General features: G+C 42.0%; 1 long non-coding RNA gene across 1 annotated transcript in view; it reads right to left on the reverse strand.

Moving 5' to 3' along the window:
• LOC135983789 (uncharacterized) overlaps positions 1-18954 on the reverse strand; it is a 66812-nt gene that overhangs the window by 19763 nt on the left and 28095 nt on the right. The window contains exon 2 of the long non-coding RNA XR_010601600.1: positions 8067-8179. This is a non-coding gene — a long non-coding RNA (uncharacterized LOC135983789). The remainder of the gene's footprint in view (positions 1-8066; positions 8180-18954) is intronic.

Below are 18954 nucleotides of genomic sequence, written 5' to 3' on the forward strand. Positions count from 1 at the left end.
CATTTAGTTTTAAGTAGTGCATCAAATGTGACATTTCTGGTGCCTTCCTGAGTGCAGTAGCATGGCTAGCTGTCTGAGAAACTTCCTTAATATCTGATGCTATAAAAGTTTTTCCAAATGCTTAATCTATTTTTTCCATCTGGATCTGAGCATTGCAGGTTTAGCATCTATGTTAAAGCTGGGGAAAGACAGGAGACCTGCTGCTGCCATAATTGCTTTTTTGTGTCTTTTTTATGTATTTTATTTTTTATGTTGTTACAGTTATTTGTTATTCAAATCATACCACTTATTTTATTTATTCAGGTTTTATCTACTACAATATTCACTGTTAGAGGTACGGACCCTCTAATGTAGGATTATCTTTAAATATTTTTAAAGCCACACTCAGCGCGACCATAGTGTCCTTCCTAGCTTGTTTGCAATGTTTTGTGCCTGTATTCACAAAGATGGCTGACTTTCCACGCAGTTTCAGAATCCTATGCCCCTCACAATGATGAAGTCTGAGCAGACACTGAGCCTGCTTTTAGTTGCAAATGGGTGAAACTGTGGCAATTATGCCTTCATGGGGCTCAGAGTGCTCTCTGTGTAAGGTGATCAAACTGCCAGAGACACTTCTGCACTAAGATATTTTCCCAACAGTTTCTGTTTTGAACCAAACTTTTCCTTGGGTGGATTTAAGTCTTCTTATTCCCTTTCAGTTTACTGATGTTTATTAAGCCTTTGTAAAGCTTGATTTTATATATCCCTGTTGATCCCCCCAACTGTTTTTCCCCCTTTGCGCTGCTTTAAGCACTGTAAGTGGGCCCCACCTTCCTAAGGCCCTGCCCCTGTCCCTCCTCTTCCCCCGAAGGCCCTGCCCCCAGCAAGGCCGAAAGCCTGAGTGGGGCCAAGGACCCCACCCTCCCACCAGGGGGGCCAAAAGCAGTTCCCCGTCTGTGTCTCTGCCTCCCTGGGCCTCCTGCCCAGAGCAGGTGGAGGGACCAGGCTCCTCACAGCTGTCCAGGCTGCTCTTACCCAGACCCACCTCTGGCTTGGGGGTGGGGCCTCAGAGCCACAGCCCGGCCATGGTAAGAGCTGCGCAGGTAGCTGAGGGGAGCCGCAGCTGACCCTGCTCACAGTGCAGCAGGCTCGAACAGCCCCCCAGCCTGTGTCCCTGCCCCCTAGGCCCTGTGCCCAGGGCAAGTGGAGGGTCTGCGCCATGGCTCCCCACAGCTGCCTGTGCAGCTCTTACTAGGGCCAGGCTGTGGCTCTGAGGTCCCCTCCCTGGCTGGAGCAAGATTGGGGTAAGAGCCACGCAGGCAGCTGTGGAGAGCTGGCGCAGACCCTCCACCTCCATCTGCCCTGGGCGGGGAGCCCAGGGGGTGGGGACATGGGGAGAATAGGAGGGGAAGGGGGCAGGGTCCGCCATGGCAAAAAGTCCGGTATCACTGCTTGTATTCTCATCACCAATATAAAGCAACAGATAGTCCTGTGGCACCTTTAAGACTAACAGATGTATTGGAGCATAAGCTTTCGTGGGTGAATACCCACTTCGTCAGACATGGCCATTACATGCGCCTGACAAAGTGGGTATTCACCCATGAAAGCTTATGCTCCAATACATCTGTTAGTCTTAAAGGTGCCACAGGACTCTCTGTTGCTTTTTACAGATCCAGACTAACACGGCTACCCCTCTGATACTTATCACCAATATAGTGTTCCTTGTAGTAGTCAACAGACAGGATTTAGCTGGAATGAATATGAAGGAGATTCTTTATTGATGCCACTGGGCACAGGTGGACCCTGTCATTCTGACTAGCTCCCAGAATAACTTTTAACACAACTTTTTCTGCCTTAGTGACATGACATAGGGGCTCCTTAAATCCAGGCAGTCGTGGGAGAGATGACTCACTACACTACAGAAGTACTCCCTATGATCTCCCATTAGGTGTTGGAATTTCTGGGGGCCATTACCAATTTGGGAGTTCAGAATCTCTGATGGCCAGTGGAATGATCTGCGTTGGATCTCCTCTGGCCTTAGTAGAGATAGGGCTATGTCTGCACAAATGAACAATGGCACTTCAGTGGCCTGTCTGCAAGATTAATGGGATCAGGTGAGAGTGGGAAGCTGTCTAACTGACTGCAGAAGGGCAGGAAGAAGAATCTTGCATGGGATGAGGTTATCAAGTGGTCTCCTCTTCTTGAAAGAGATCACAAGCTGCTGCCCCTCTCTTTCCTTACACTGTACCTCCTTTCTTCAAAGATCCACTGAAGACCAAGACTCCATTGTGGATGAAGAAGAGCAGACTTGCAATACTTGGACTTACAGGGCCTGAGCATCTCCGGAAAAGCCATGCTGCACTATGGGAATGAAGACCATAGGTTGTTGAGGCTTCATGTGGCAGATGTAAACCAGTGGGTGGCGAAAAATCCTCCTGGGCCTCAGTGGCCTATTCCTTGCCTTCCCTCACAAAGGCATCCCACCTTCTAAAGTCCAAAGCAATTAAGTCTCCAAGTCAGAAAGCTGTACATGTTGCATGAGGAGGGGGGAGAAAAGGGGATGTTAAGTAATCAAAAGTCTTAGTGTGTCTGCAATACAGGAGCTATAGCTAAGCATCTGCGCTGGTGCAGAGCAATGAAAAGAAAAATATATTTAAATCAATAACAATTAAAAGAACAGGGCTCTTAAATGAATCAATGTTTTCTATGTAAAAAACAGTAGAAAATAAAATATAATTATTTGGTTTGGAAAAGGAATGAGATTATTAAATGAATAACTTTTGTACACCAACTCTTTTTATTGAAAAATATATTAAAACTCAAACTTCTAAAAGAACAACATGATAGAAACAATATATTGTTTCTATACCTCAATGGCATCCATTGTCAGTTTCCCACTATATTTAATTAAATTCAGATTAAAGTGTTAGTAAGACTAGGAAAGGAGGATGGTGGATTTTATATCACTTTATAAAAGCAGGACCTCATAGTTTAATAAATATTGATCCTAATGTTTATAGATTTCATTAGAAAATGTTATAAGTGCAGGTCACTTTTTACCAAGCTAAAATATTTTTTTTTTCAGTACCATTTCCCTTCTGAAGGTTTAAAAAAGAAAAGTCTTTAAACATAACCCATGAGGAAACAATTTTTTCTGTAGAACTGTGTGCCTAGAATGTTACAATTTTTGTAAAATATTTGTGTATTTTTGGTATTGTTCAAAACTGTTGCTGATAAAGGCAACTCAAACAAGATAAATCAAACACTGGAATAATAAATGCAATTCTTAAGGAGTAAAATAGGTCTGCATTTTTCATCAGCTGTTGCACAACATTAATATTTAACATAAGCTTTTTGCAATTCAGCACAAACATATTTTAAATACAATAATAATGAATACTTTGCACTTCTATAGTACCGTCCACCCAAGGGTCTCAACGTGCTTTATAAACAGTAATTAAGTCTCCTGGTAACTTTGAGGTAGGCATTTATGTATAAACTGAGGATCAAAGTGGTTAAGTGACATGGTGGTTAAGTGGTCAAACCTTGTGGATAGGGAGGAAGTGGTAGATGTGGTATATCTTGACTTTAGTTAGGCTTTTGATACTATCTCACATGACCTTCTCATAAACAAACTAGGGAAATTCAACCTAGATGAAGCTACTATAAGATGGATGAATAATTGGTTGGAAAACTGTTCCCAGAGAGTACTGGTAGTTTTCAGAGGTTCACAGTCGAGCTGGAAGGGCATAATGAGTGAGATTCCACAGGGATCAATTCTGGGTCTGATTCTGTCCAATATCTTTATCAATGATTTCGATAATGGCATAGAGAGTACATTTATAAATTTTGCAGATGATACCAAGCTGGGAGGGGCTGCAAGTGCTTTGGAGGATAGGATTAAAATTCAAAATGATCTGGACAATCCGGAGAAATGGTCTGAAGTAAATAGGATGCAATTCAATAAGTACAAATGCAAAGTACTCCATGTAGGAAGGAACAATCAGTTTCACAAATACAAAATGGGAAATGACTGCTTAGGAAAGAGTACCGCAGAAAGGGATCTGGGGGTCTTAGTGGATCACAAGCTAAATATGAGTGAACAGTATAACACTGTTGCAAAAAAAGCAAACATTCTGGAATGTATTAGCAGGAGTGTTGTAAGCAAGACACAAGAAGTAATCCTTTCACTTTATTCCATGCTGATACGGCCTCAACTGGAGTATTGTGACCAGTTCTGGGTGCCACATTTCAGGAACAATCGTGGACAAATTGGAGAAAGTCCAGAGAAGAGCAACAAAAACATGACCTATGAGGGAAGATTGAAAAAAATTGCGTTTGTTTAATCCGGAGAAGAGAAGACGAGAGGGGACATGATAACAATTTCCAAGTACATAAAAGGTTGTTACAAGGAGGAGGGAGAAAAGTTGTTCTCTTTTTAAGCTCTGAGGGTAGGACAAGAAGCAATGGGCTTAAATTGCAGCAAGGGCAGTTTAGGTTGGACATTAAGAAAAACTTTCTGTCAGGTTGGTTAAGCACGGGAATAAATTGCTTAGGGAGGTTTTGAAATCTCCATTACTGAACAGGTTGGACAAACACCTGTCAGGAATGGCCTCATAATACTTAGTCCTGCCATGAGTGCAGGGGACTGGACTAGAAGACCTCTTGAGATCCCTTCCAGTCATATGATTCTATGTCAGAGGTCACAGAGCCCAATCTTGCACATCTTAGGGTATATCTTCAATTACAAAATAAAGATGTGGTCTTACCATGGGATAAGTAACCAGTATTAGCTATCCCACTGGAAAAGCCATAGTGGAGACAAGGCATTGTAATTTTACAGTAAAGGAAACTAGGAGAGGTCAACCACAGCAGGGCCGGCTCCAGGCACCAGCTTCTCAAGCAGGTGCTTGGGGTGGCCGCTTGGGAGAGGGGCGGCAGGTCCAGGTATTCGGCGGCAATTCGGCGGACGGTCCTTCACTCCGGCTTGGAGTGAAGGACCTCCCGCCGAATTGCCGCCGCAGATCGCGATCGCGGCCGCGGCTTTTTTTTTTTTTTTTTTTGGTTTTGGCTGCTTGGGGCGGCCAAAACCCTGGAGCCGGCCCTGAACCACAGTCAGAGATATAGTGCTAACCTTACCTTGAAACCTTGTGATAGAAATTGCAAGTGCCTTGTCTCCATGTTTGACTGCAAGATAACTATCATTAGAAAATGATTAGTTATCTCAATGTAAAAGGTACCTGTTAGGTGAAGACAAAGCCTTAGACAAACTTCCTACTTAAGTCTATGAGAGCTAGTCCCTGAATAAAATCCGTGGCAGAACAAGGAGTAGAATTCAGCAGTCTCCACTCATAGTGCATTGCTCTAAGCCCCGGGCCACATTATTTCCTTTTATATGTGAATATAGAAGTTAATGATCTTTTGTACAAATATAGGTCAATTTGTTCTCAGGGCCTAAAATTGTGCAGAGCTACACAATGAATTTTTTAAAATGTGCAATGACCTTTCTGGAATATATCCACTTAAAAGAAATCAATAGACCTATTGTATATTAAACAACTAAATTTCATGGTGATGCTGGTTACAGCCAGAACTCCATTGTCTGTCATGTGCAGTGACTTTTTTTTAAAGACCTGCTTGCAAAAAACTAATCATAATGCAGTACAGATTGCATTCTGTAATTCACACCATCCTATACAGATATGTACACAAGATATGTGATTTGCTTGTGAATATTTATTCTCAGTTACTTTTAAAATGCTCTACAATGTATTAATTGCTTTCCTTTATGTACACTTACAGGTTTCATTTTACCTGCCATCTCTCCAGTTCCCTTTTATTTCTCTTCTGTGTTCCTATTATTACAGATGTTGTAGAGTACTGTGGCTTTTTCCATAGACTTTATCTTTATGCACATTCTTATTTAGTCTTGATCTAGTAGCTGAGGGATAGATGCAAAAGTGATGAGAGTTTGGTTTAGCCTTGGCCTTTATTATCGGATACCCACAAGGAAATAAAGCTTTGATCTACTTCCTCAGAAAGCTAATCCCAGTGATTATGTGGAGATGTGTGCAGTGGTAGCTCCAGGGATATACATCTATAATCTCTTGGTGTTGAATACTTAATCCAGTAAAGATTCTTGGCAAGGAGATTTAAGGAAGAACAAAATAATTAAACTGTTCACCGGCATTGTTTTCAGGAATGCAGACTTGGTAGCTATACAGTTGCTGGATCTCACATTTATTGCATTTGTAAAGGGATACTTTTTAAAAATAATAAACGTCTATCTTTCCAAAGTGAGGTAATGCAAAAAGGATTATTTTCACTGATGCTAATTCTTCAACATATACCATGTCCAGCTTCCATAGTGTGGAAGTCTACAGGATTTTTTTTTTCTTTTGGTAAGACTAGTATGAGCTTCTGTAGTGCAGAAGTCAGGCAGAGCTTTCATTGAATCCAACGTTAGACCAAAATTTCTCTTCTCAGAGTCATGCTGGGGAAAATATTGGGGAAAACTCGCACTGGAGTAAATATCAGCAACTTCATTAAAGTTAATGCCACTGGGCCCCCTTATCACAGACCTAAATCTGTCCCAATAACCCTGAGCCTTCTCTCCCTATATGGGCAGTTCTGTTAACATCTGTGAGAGATGAGAGTATATTGGGAAAACAGAAGAAGACTTTGAAGAATTTTGCTTTTTCACTATCTGAACCTTGTCTCACATGCCGCGTGGTATGTTTCATAGTATACAGACAAACAAATTAGATACAAACATAAAATACTCTTGCTGGAAGGTTGCAACATAACACTATAATTCTTAGGATTAAGAACACACAAGAACCCCAAACAGAAAGAGGACACATGCTGTTCCCTAAAACAGAGAGGCACAACACCTGACCTTTCTTTAGCTAGTTGTCTGTAAAACTGATTCCTGATCACATGCTTCCCTACAGAGTCCTACTCTTAAAGAGCTAGCTTGCAATTCCAAAATAGTCCTCAATACACAACACCTTTCGCACAGAAAGCTTCCATCAATTTAACTAGCATTTTTAGGCGCACAAGGAATGGATGATTAGGCCCACTCAGTAAATACAGACGCTCCCTGACTTATGCAAGCATTCCATTCTGGAACGCCTTGCGTAACTCGAATTTTGCGTAAGTCGGAAACATATATCCGACCATTGTGCAAAAACCCCCCAACTATTCCTAGCTTACAGAACTTTTTCCGTAAGTGCAGATTTGCGTATGTCGGGTTTGCATAACCCGGGGGACATCTGTATCAGTTGTTGTGCACACTTTACTTTCTCTTTGAGGATGAAATTCTCCTGTGGACAGAGGGTCAGGGCAAGGAGGTCCCCACTTACGGTGAACAGATGTTCCGATTTTATAGGGACAGTCCCGATATTTGAGGCTTTTTCTTATATAGAAGCCTATTACCCTCCCACCCCCGTCCCGATTTTTCACACTTGCTGTCTTGTCACCCTAGCCCCACTTCAGCTTTGATTTGAGTGGAAATTTTTTTAAGTGATTCTTAGACCTAGTTCTGATGAGTAGCACAAATTCTTCTCTCAATTACACCAGTCACTGGAGCTCCTTCAGATTCACTCTGCTGTGAGATCAGAAGCAGACCTATACTTCCAAGTTATTCTTCTCTAGTGCTTTTATTAGAATAATTTTTACAACTATAAATAAATATACATAAAATGATTGATATTTTGATGCTAAAAAGCCTTATTATGGAAGGAAGGATATTTACATGAACCACTGACATGAACCACTGAAAGTTAAATATATATTCCCCAAGAAAATCTTAATAGCTTTCAGTGTATCTACTAAGATTCAGTAAGTTTAATATTTCAATGGGTTAAAATTAATCACAAATGGTAACTGGTTTGATGAAGTATTTATCTGTTCATGTTGGCATTAGAGGAATGTTCTTCCTTCTCTAAAAGCAGAATTGGTTTCCTGCATAATTAAGCTTCATTACTGTACTTCAGTGATGCAAAGAATTACTCAGGACAGATATTCTGAGATGTTTAGGAAAACCTGATTTAACTTTAAGCAATGAGACAAGGCTCTGAACTTACCCATACTCTGGTCTTCACCATCCAGGCAGTCAACAGCTCAGGTCCCACTGAGGGAGACTCAGCCCTCCGTCTGTGTCTGCAGAAGTCCATCCTCCTCTGGGGTTGTCAAAGTTCTAAAGGACAATTAAACACAAAAGAACTCACACAAGGTTGTGGTAAGATTCAGGAAGTCTCTAATGGGCTGTAGCCTCATTTGGTATGCACAGATAAGTCTCTATCACTAGTCTCTAAGCATTGGTTCGGTCTCTGGCTCTCCTTTCCCTCAGGAGAGGGGCTGACAAACAGTGGTCACCCATGTAGTTCCTGCCTTCCACCAGGCCCTCCCCCAGTGCCAAGGACTGAAAATCTGCCCTTTCCCCAGTCTACCACCAACTAAGCTGGGCTTTTCCCTTTTACATCCTCCCTTCAGGCCTGACATGCCTTGCAGGGGCAGGGCTGCTCTAACCCAGAGCAGTTCTTTAACCCATGCCTGACTGATGTAGGGTTTTTACACCTCATGATACATAGACACAGAATTTTTATTTTTTATTTAAAAAAAACTAATTTAGGGATTATTTTGATCCAAACAAATTTTCAGACAGAAGAATTGTAACACTGCATTCATTATTTAGACCACAATCCTGCAAGGAGAGCCATGTGAAAAGGCCTTGTGCCCATACAGTGCCCCAAGACATTGCAGGACTGGAGGTTCGTGTGAAATACACATAGCATTCTCTTTCTGAAAGTTTGAAAGAAGCTATTACAGAAAGTTTAGTGCTGCACCACTGGCAGATTTCAGTCACTAGGCAATGACCTGGGACTGGAGTTTAAATGCTGTTAAATTCTATAATATAGTAACATAAAATAGAACATAAAACCATCACAGAAAATGCACAAATATTTATGCTGATTTAAGTCAGTAAGTTTTTCTTCTGCATGTTCTCTTTCCCCACTGTCCTCAGCAGTTAACACCAGGGATTCAGGGGGCTCTAAAACTATTTCACTCCTTTAACCACTGTACCATTCCTCCAACCTAACACAAATCCATTACATGTTTCTCCAAATGTTTTAACTTTCCCCATGCCTTACTGTCAGAAACATTCCTCAAAATCATCATAGTGGTATTAGTAAATAAAAGACTAATTGTTTTAGATGATAGACTACATTAATTATTTTATTTATTATCATTACATTCATTAGTATCTGTGTTCAAGGGAATGGGAGGTGCAGGTTCACCACGCCTCTGAAAAATAGGCTATAGGTGTCTACATTTAGGCAGGAGATTAAAGACCCCAAATTTGTAGCCCCTCTTAAATATGTTGGCCTTACAGTCTTACAGAGGTAGAATGACATTTATGAGACCAAAATTGACAGAAGGAGCTGCAAGTCAAGAGCCTGAAGTCAATGGAAAAGCTCCTTTGACTTCAGCGGGTTTTCAGTTGGGCCCTTAAAAAAGAAAAAGAAAAAAACATGCTGTTGAGTGCTATTATTATTTATTATGAGCACCAGTCACAGACCAGGACCCCATTGTGCTTGGTGCTGTACAAACCCAGAACAAAAAGATGGTCCCTGCCCTATAATTGCTTACACTCTAAATACAAGGGTTCATCTACACAGAGAAATTGACTGACACAGATGTAGCTGAATGAGGCTATGTCTACAGTATGGACCTCACAGCGACCACTCCCAAAGAGCAGCGGTAGCTATGTCAGCGGGAGGTGCTTTCATGCTGACATAGCACTGTTCACACCAGCAGTTTTGTCCGTGAAATTTATGTCAGTTGGGGTGTGGTTTTTTTCACACCCCGAGAGACAAAAGTGTTAGTGTTAGTGTAGACATAGCCTAAGCTATTCTGGTCAATTTCTCCACGTAGACAAGCCCTGACATCAGACAGAACAAGTGGCGACAGACTGATAGGGAACAATAAGTCAATATTGTCAACATGATAGGTGGTAGTCTGAACTCACCAGCTGCCTAACAGGTAAGATTTTTGTAGGCATCATGACAAAGGAAAGTTTTAAGGAGAGTTCTGAAGAAGGAGAAGGAGATTACTTTGTGGATGTTTATGAAGACCACCTTCTAAGCATGAGGGGCAGCATGGGAGCAAGTTTAAAGGTGCTTGTTTGAAAGTTTAACAAATGAGTGTGGAAGGCTAGCATCCTTGGCAGATTGGAGACAGGGATCAACATCTCAACAGTGCATGAAAGGTGATAGGTAGTATGGGGATAGACCAAGAAGAGCCTTAAAAATGAAGACAAGCAGCTTATGTTTGATCAATGGAGAAAGAGGGGCTAGTGTAGCAATGTATTAGCTGAGATATTTCTGTAATAAATATGCTATAGATACTACTTGTAGTCTTCAATCGGTGTAGATGGCTAGGTAGAACTTGGAATGCTTCTTTTGTGCCTGCCCATCTCCTTTTTTGGTCTAAGTACCTTGCAGTTTTGCAGGTTTCTGTGGATGCTGTGATTCAATGTAAAATCTACTATCTATATCTTAAATTTAGAAATGAGTCAGATTTAAGTGCCTGTTTCTGTAAACAATATGCACACACAGCCCCTGAAGTGAATGTGCTTTCTGTGTGCAAAGCACACAGGACTGGGCCTACAAAAAGCAAGTTTCTTATTTTTCACTAGGAAGGAAGTATGTGAGTATGTTGTAATTCAGGACTAATCTATTATTTACCAATGTATTTTATCATACTTTCTGCAATATATAAAGAAGTCACACTTGAAACTTTCACATTCTGTGCAAATGATTTACAAATAAAACCCTTGAAATAGTTCTGATATGCCACTTTAAAAAAACATGGGCAGAATGTACAGCCTTTGGTATGCCCCAACAAAAGCAGTGCTGGATGGTATTTTCAGACGTGCCTAACTGATTAGGAGTACAGGTCCCATTGACTTCCCACGGGACTTGTGCTCCTAAGTAGGGCTGGCTGGAAAACAAATTCCATTTTGCAAAAAAAAAAACCAAAAAACTTTTGAGGATTTGATATTTGATTACTGAGCCCTTTCCATGTTTTTTGTGAAAAAAAAAAATCCAGAATAATTCAGGCCCCGCTTTCTCTCTTTCTCATTCAAAATTCCATCCTGGACCCGAGAAACCTTCTCAATGAAAAACTCATTGAAACAGATATATTTCCACAAAAAGGTTTTGTTTTGCAAGCATTTCAGTTTGTCTAATCAACATTTTCTGGGGAGGAAAAAAAAAAGTGTTGTTGAAAAATTCTTGACCAGCTCTACTCCTAAGTCACCTAGGCACTTTTGAAAATCCCATCCACTGTCTATTGCTAACCAAACCCATTGACTTCACGACTAAAACATTTTTCCCCCTAAAGGTCCAGAAATATTTGAGAATATATATTCTTAGCAAAAACACTTAAGAAATGGACTTATGCTGTGTTATGTGAACATTTAATGTGAAGTTAGAGTAGCATGTAGTGATTCAAAATAGATTCAAATAAATATGAATGGTTTTAACACAACAAGATTACCCTCAAATACTTCTTAAGTGCAAATATATTGTAAGAAATCTGTGGCTATCTAGGAATTTCATAGTTGTAATTATGAGGTGCATCATAGCCACTCAAATTTACAGCTACTGCAGTGATAAAACTATTATCCTTCTGGTCTAAGAACAAACTCCTACCACTAGACCTAAATGATAGTCTTTTCTATGCATTAGCAGAATACCATCTGACACAGAGCTCAGCAGTTCTCAATTCCATCTACTATAGGTTATGGTTACAGAGTAGACAGTTTGTTAAAATATTCACAATTTAGGAAAGAAAGGTAGAGTTATATTCCTGTTTCCTACTAAACTGGCATATAGCAAAAAAGTTTTGTACGATTCTGAATCAAAACCATTGAGTTTCACCCAGCCCTAGTTATGGTTCATTGAACTTTCATGTCTAAGAATACAGTGGCTAACAGTGAGAAAAGTCCTCTATTATTTTGATTTGTAAATCATATAGAAAATAATTTGGAGCAATAAAAGGACAGGTACGTAGAAAATTCAAAACTCAGATCAAGACATGCTTTTTCACACAATGCAAAGTTATCCTGTGGAACTCATAGCCACGACGTGTCATTGAGGCCAAGGGAATTTAAAAAGGGATTAGATGTTTATTTGGATAACAATAATATGGAGAGTTGATATGCTAAAAAAAAAGCTTTGGAAAGGCTACAAACCCTCATGCCTCAGGGTGTAAACCAATCTCTAACTACTGGGGACTAAGAAAACTTCTCTGCAGGGCAGGTTATCCCATAACTGCCTACTGCAGTATTTCTTACATCTTCATTTGAAACATCTATTAGTCTCTACTGTTGGTGACAGGATTCTGGATTAGAAGGACCACTGGTCTGATCCACTATGACAATGCCTATGTTAGGATAGAGTTAATCTTAGCTGATTGAGTTATGTGAACCCAAAAGTGACTAGTGACCTTCCTGTTTCTCTCAGCTCTATGAAATCCTCTGGGAGGAAGCTGTCTGCAGGATGCTGACTGTATTCTGTCTACAAGTTCCTCAAGAAAGTTCAGACACTGTTCCTTTTAACACTGGTCTCTACAGCTTATAAATCATAAATCAGCTCAAATTCATGCGACGCTGGGACCCATGTTCACAAACTTTTTGATGATTCTGGACTGAATTTCACCTGAGTTTTGTATCTGATGTGATTACAGCTTGCAAAATATTCAAACAGAGAGTCAGGCTTGCTCTCCAAAACATGCCTCACCATTGGTCTTGAAATATTAGCTACAAGTCTTGGTTATATGATTGCTAACTTTTCCAAGCTATGGATCACTGCACACTGCTTACTGGAACAGATCATATTTTAATTCTGTGTTCTGGAATCAGTACTTTCCAGCAGCCATTTGAATATTGCCAGGGGAACATTCTCTCAGTGACTGAAATTAACTCTTGTGCATGGGGCGGATATAGGCCTACTTTCAGGGTTTAAGATTATAAGAATATAACAGGCCTCAGGACATACAGAATTAAGTTCACATTCTATGACTTGGCTTTTCCTTAATTAAGTACCAAAACACATGTAGTCACTCTCACATTCACACATCCATTCTTACACACACACAAACTGATAAAGTTATTTCTTCTACAGGCTGGGAAGGAAATGAGAAGATGTTCAAATATCATTGTGATAGGAATCATATAAGCACAGAGACAGCAAGACAGAACCTTAGAAAAGGTGAACAATTTTCATCCTTTAGTTCTCCTACATTAACTAGATATCTTTTAAAGATCATTTAAGGAATCAGCAGGACTCTTAAATTATTGTAGTTGTGTTTTTCCACTATGATGTCACATTATCTTTAATTGGAGCGTGAGTTAACACTGAAATTGAGAAGGTTTCCATGATATCTTATCACAGGAGTTGATTTTATTAAATGGAAATTGTATGCAATCCATCTGACCAGAAAGGGCAGCAAACATCCTTAACCTGGCCTGATAAAGGTGATAAGGAAACACCTTTCTCTGTTCAGGCTTGATCCTGCACCATTCAAATCAGTTGTAGTTGTTCTATTGACTCGAATGGGAGCAGGATCAAAGCCTTAGATAAACAGGAAAGACCCCACAAATTTTTATGAGAACAAGGGCTGGTCTATACTACAAAGTTAGGTTGGTTTAACTATATTGCTCAGGGCTATGAAAAATTTCATGCTTGAAGAATTCTTCTTGCTACCATCTCTCGGAGAGGTAGATTTACTATAGCAATGGAAGAACTCCTTCCGTCGTTATAGTAAGTATCTACACTACAGTGCTAGAGCAGCACAGCTGCAGTGTTTCTAGTGTAGACATACCTGAAGTGCCAGCAGCCCCACAAATTTAACTGCTGAAGCCCAAAAAGAAGCACTGGAGACTTCTGCTGGTAGGGTGGATTGGAGCATATGTGGTACGAAAGCTGACTTCTGGAGAAGACAGAGAAGCTCCTCCCTGCCTCTCCACATTCAACAAAAGGATTCACATAGCACCAAAGAAGGGGAAGGTAAGTCAAATATAGAGCAGGTTGGGAAACAGTAATTATTTTCCATGATTATTTTTCCCCAAAGAACCATCAGCTACAGGATATGCAATAGGACAGATGAGTCAGAGTCCTTTGTTATCAAGTGTATTGCAGTAGTGCTGGGGGCACATCGTAAATGAGGCCCCATTGTGCTAGGCACTGTACATAAACACAAAGTAGCAGTATGAAGAAGAGCTTCTGTAAGACCTACTGTTCCTGTGTACTATATTCTATGACATTTTAAGGCTTGATCTACTTGTAAGAAGGGTCTGAATGAGCTCTTCCCTGACATCTGGTGATGGGCTGGGGTAAAAGACTTCAGGAGCAGACCGTGTTTGCACAGACACGCCTGCTCTGCCTAGGTGTGCTGCAGATGGAGCTGCTTTGCCAAAATGATCAATTTTGTCTGGCTTTGGGTTACAAATCACTTTCGTATTTGAATGCATAATGAAATATTATCTTTATTGTACGAGTAAAGGGCAGCAGAACTGTGCTTAGCATGCCCTGGTTGGGGGATCATCCTAAACTGAACCTCACTCGCTAAGCAGGGGGTGGATATGCCAAATGCTAGAGGAGAGTGGGTGGGGACAAGGGTTTAATGTCAGGGCTGATTGGACTCAATTGAGAGTCTTTGTTTCTGGTTGGCAATACCTAGACCTGACATCGCTACTGAGCAGGTCTAGGCGCTGAGCCTTAGACCTTGTATAGGGTCAGTGAAAGACAACACCGAGACTGCACTGGCTGTGAGATTCCCCTCTACCTGATGGAATCACTGAGAGCTGGGTTAAGTGGTGGAACCTCAGAACATGATGTCATGGGAGCAGCAAGCAGCAGTGGCGCCAGTGGTGGTGGCAGAGTGGTGGCAGCTGTGAGCCAGTTGCAGAGGCAGTGAACCCTGTGAACACATTTATGAACTCTGGCGCTTCGCTAACCAAGGACAGCCAACTGTGAGTGGGGTGCAGCAGAGGGAGAGAGGAATGATGTAATAAAGGAACATTTGTTGGTCACACTTTCACACCACAAGGTGCACTGTGGGGTCGGGTTTGCTTATGGTCACATGCTTTTGAATGTGGTTGTGGTGTTTTCCCAAATTAATGCTGGATTCCCTTTCCCTTCTAATAAAAGTTCTCTTTTCGTCATACATAGACTCAGTGTTTGCGAGCTGTCATAACTATAAAGGGAAGGGTAACAGCTGTCCTGTGTACAGTACTATAAAATCCCTCCTGGCCAGAGACTCCAAAATCCTTTTACCTATAAAGGGTTAAGAAGCTCAGGTAACCTGGCTGACACCTGACCCAAAGGACCAATAAAGGGACAAGATACTTTCAAATCTGGGGGGGGGAGGCTTTTGTTTGTGCTCTTTGTTTGGGAGGTTGCTCGCTCTTGGGATTGAGAGGGACCAGACATCAATCCAGGTTCTCCCCATCTTTCTGAACAAGTCTCTCATATTTCAAACTTGTAAGTAAACAGCCAGGCAAGGCATGTTAGTTTACCTTTGTTTTCTCAACTTGTAAATGTACCTTTTACTAGAGTGTTTATCTCTGTTTGCTGTACTTTGAACCTAAGGCTAGAGGGGGGTCCTCTGAGCTCTTTAAGTTTGATTACCCTGTAAAGTTATTTTCCATCCTGATTTTACAGAGATGATGTTTACCTTTTTCTTTAATTAAAAGCCTTCTTTTTAAGAACCTGATTGATTTTTCCTTGTTTTTAGATCCAAAGGGTTTGGATCTGTATTCACCAGGGAATTGGTAAAGAGTCTCTCAAGGCTACCCAGGGAAGGGAATTAGCTTTGGGATGGTGGCAGCGGACCAGATCTAAGCTAGTAGTTAAGCTTAGAAGTTTTCATGCAGGCCCCCACATTTGTACCCTAAAGTTCAGAGTGGGGAAGCAGCCTTGACATGAGCGGGGAAATATTGCCTCTTCGTGGTGCCCAGAGTGGTGTTACATTTTACCAGATTACTGGGTTGGAGCTGGAGTCGGTTCTGCTTTGTATTGTTAAGAGAAATCCCCTAGACCAGCGTTTCCCAAACTGAGGTCTGCGGACCCCTAGGGGTCCCAGAGGACAACAGGGGGTGCCCCCTCGCTCCCTCAACTCCTCCCCTTCCCTCCCAGCGCCTCCTTCATGCCAAAACACAGCTGTTCCCCAGCAAGAAGGCGGCGTTGGGAGGGAGGGGAAGGAGCGGGGATGGTCCGCGCTGCTGCTAGAAGCGGCCAGCAATCCCTGCAGGCCCAGGGGAGGGGAGGAGGTGGTCTGCCTCCAGCCCACTGCCCAAGCGCACTGGGAACTGCAGCCAATGGGAGCTGTGTGGGCATTGCCTACAGGCCGGAGCAGTGCACGAAGACCCCATGACCCCCCACCTAGGAGCCACTGTGAGAGGGATGTGCCGGTCACATTTGGGAGCCACCCGCCCTCACTTCCTCCTACACCCCAACCCCCTGCCCCAGCCCAGAGCCTGCACCCAAACACCCTCCCAGAGCCCACACCCCCGTCCGCACCCAAACTCCCTCCCTCACCGTTCACACCCTTGCTCATCCCACCCCTTGCCTCAGCCCTGATTCCTCTCCAGCACCCAAACTCCCTCCTGACCCAAACTCCCTCCCTCACTCCATGCCCCTGCTCCAGCTGTGAGCCCTCTCCAGCACCCAAACTCCCTTCCAGAGCCTGCACCCCCTCCTGCACCTCAAACCACTGCCCCAGCCTGGTGATAATGAGTGAGGATGGGGAGAGCCAGTGACCTAGGGAGGGGGGATGGAGTGAATGGGGGCATGGCCTTGGGGAAGGGGGCAGGGCAAGGGCTGAGTGGGGAGGGGGTTGGGAGTCCCCAAAAATTTTTAAATCAAAATGGGGCTCCTTGAGTTGCTAAAGTTTGAGAACCGCTGCCCTAGACAATTAATCCAGCCCTTGTTGCTCTCGGCTCCACCTGGCAAAAGGTTTCATGCTTATTATTGAATCAATACAGTAATTAAAAAGATATAATTACACTGACTCCAAGTGTGAATGAGGAAATTCTCTTCATTTGAGTTATCATATGTCCTACACTGGATTTCTGACATTAAAATAATAATAAAAAGGGTTGATTCAGAATGCTTCCTATTTTAATTCATAAAAGTTGGATCATTTTTAACTTAGGCCTTGTCTACACAGAAAAGTTTTTTTTTCAGTATAACCTCAGCTGTGAATTTAACCTCATATAGTTTCTATAACCCCCTCTCTCTCCAGGTGGGTAACTTATTCTGGTATAAGGTGGTGGAGGCGGTGGGGGAGGGAGTTTTGCCTATGTTACTTTGCAAAGGAGTTAAGTTAAAGCAAAAAATGTTACAAAAATAACAGTGTTCATATGTTGAGTTATACCAGTATAACTATGGCCACGTCTACACTTACCAGGGATCAATGCTGCTGAGATCAATGCAGCAGGGATTGTTCTAGTGAAGACCCAGTAAATTGAGCACAGAGTGCTCTCCGGTCGACTTCCGGTACTCCACTAGAATGAGAGGCGTAAGGTAAGTCGACAGGAGAGCATTTCCTGTAGATGCAGCGTGGTGTAGACACCACAGTAAGTCAACCTAATCTATGTCGGCTCAGCTGCGTTATTCACATAGATGGAGTAGCGTAACTTAGGTCGACTTATCCCAGTAGTGTAGACAAGGCCTATGTCTGTATAACTTGTTAAACTTCCCCTGTATACAAGCCCTTGATTTGTTTTCCATCCTGCAAATTTATTTTACTCCTATTTCTATACCAAGAAATCCAAACGGAGACTTTGCTGTAGGCGAACAGAGGCAGGGCAGGGAAACAAAAGTTAAAAACACACAATAGTGAAGATGCGAGATTATTTCTCGTAGACCGGCAGAAGAATGCTGCCTATTATAAGAAATCTGCTTGCTGGCAAAGCCCCAGCATTACAATGATTTGCAGCTGGTTTAATAACGAGTTTAACTCAGTGTAAATGGGATAATTGCTATTAATTTTTAATGGTTCATGAATAGAAAGAATGAATATATAAAGTGGGTAATAACTACTGATTCCTTTCCCTGGATCCTGCCATTATAGTCTAACTCCTAAAGTTACCTCTACAAAAGCAGTAATATGAAATAGCACAGACACAGAGAAACAAATAAAAAAAAAAGAGAGAGAGAGAAAAAAAGCCCATACAGGTTCTCTATTCAAAGCCTATGCATCATTCAGAATGTTTCCCTACATTGTTCTCCTAAGAGCTGTATCTAATCTTTCCCGAATACTGCAGTTTTACTCACAGTGGCTTGACTACCTCCTGTGGTAGGTCTCCAGTGCCAAATTGCTCTTACTGTTAAGGAATTTGTCCTTGTATCTAACCTAAAAGCTTTTAGTTTTACCATATTTAGCTATTGGGCCTTCCTTAGGGTGACCAGACAGCAAGTGTGAAAAATCGGGACAGGGGGTGGCGGGTAATAAGAAAAAGACCCAAAAATCGGGACATCTGGTCACCCTAGCCTTCCTTCTGTCCCTGCACACCACTCAAGAAATAGATGATCTGTGCACAGGGGAGTTCTGGACCTTGGGCTGGATGGAATAGTCTCCCACTGACAGCAGCACAGTTGTGTAGCCTGGACTGCATTGCCACCAGTGCAAACTCAGCACAGTAACAGCCTCTGTTATTCCTCTCTGAACAGGGGTAGGTTATTCGATTTATGTTTTGATTCATAAACTGTACCTTAATGCCAGAACATATGACATTTTTCTACATCACAATATTTCTAAGAAAAGGAGAAACCCCAGAGCAAACTTCCACCACCCACCCACGAAGACCCAGGCTTTGCCTACTGCCTAATGCCACAAATATGGGCTCTCTTGGACCAGCTAAGGAAGTAAATCTTTGAGTAACACCCTGCCATCCTGCAC

This window comes from Chrysemys picta, chromosome 1 (genome assembly GCF_011386835.1).
Source record: "Chrysemys picta bellii isolate R12L10 chromosome 1, ASM1138683v2, whole genome shotgun sequence".
Lineage (NCBI taxonomy): Eukaryota > Metazoa > Chordata > Testudines > Emydidae > Chrysemys > Chrysemys picta.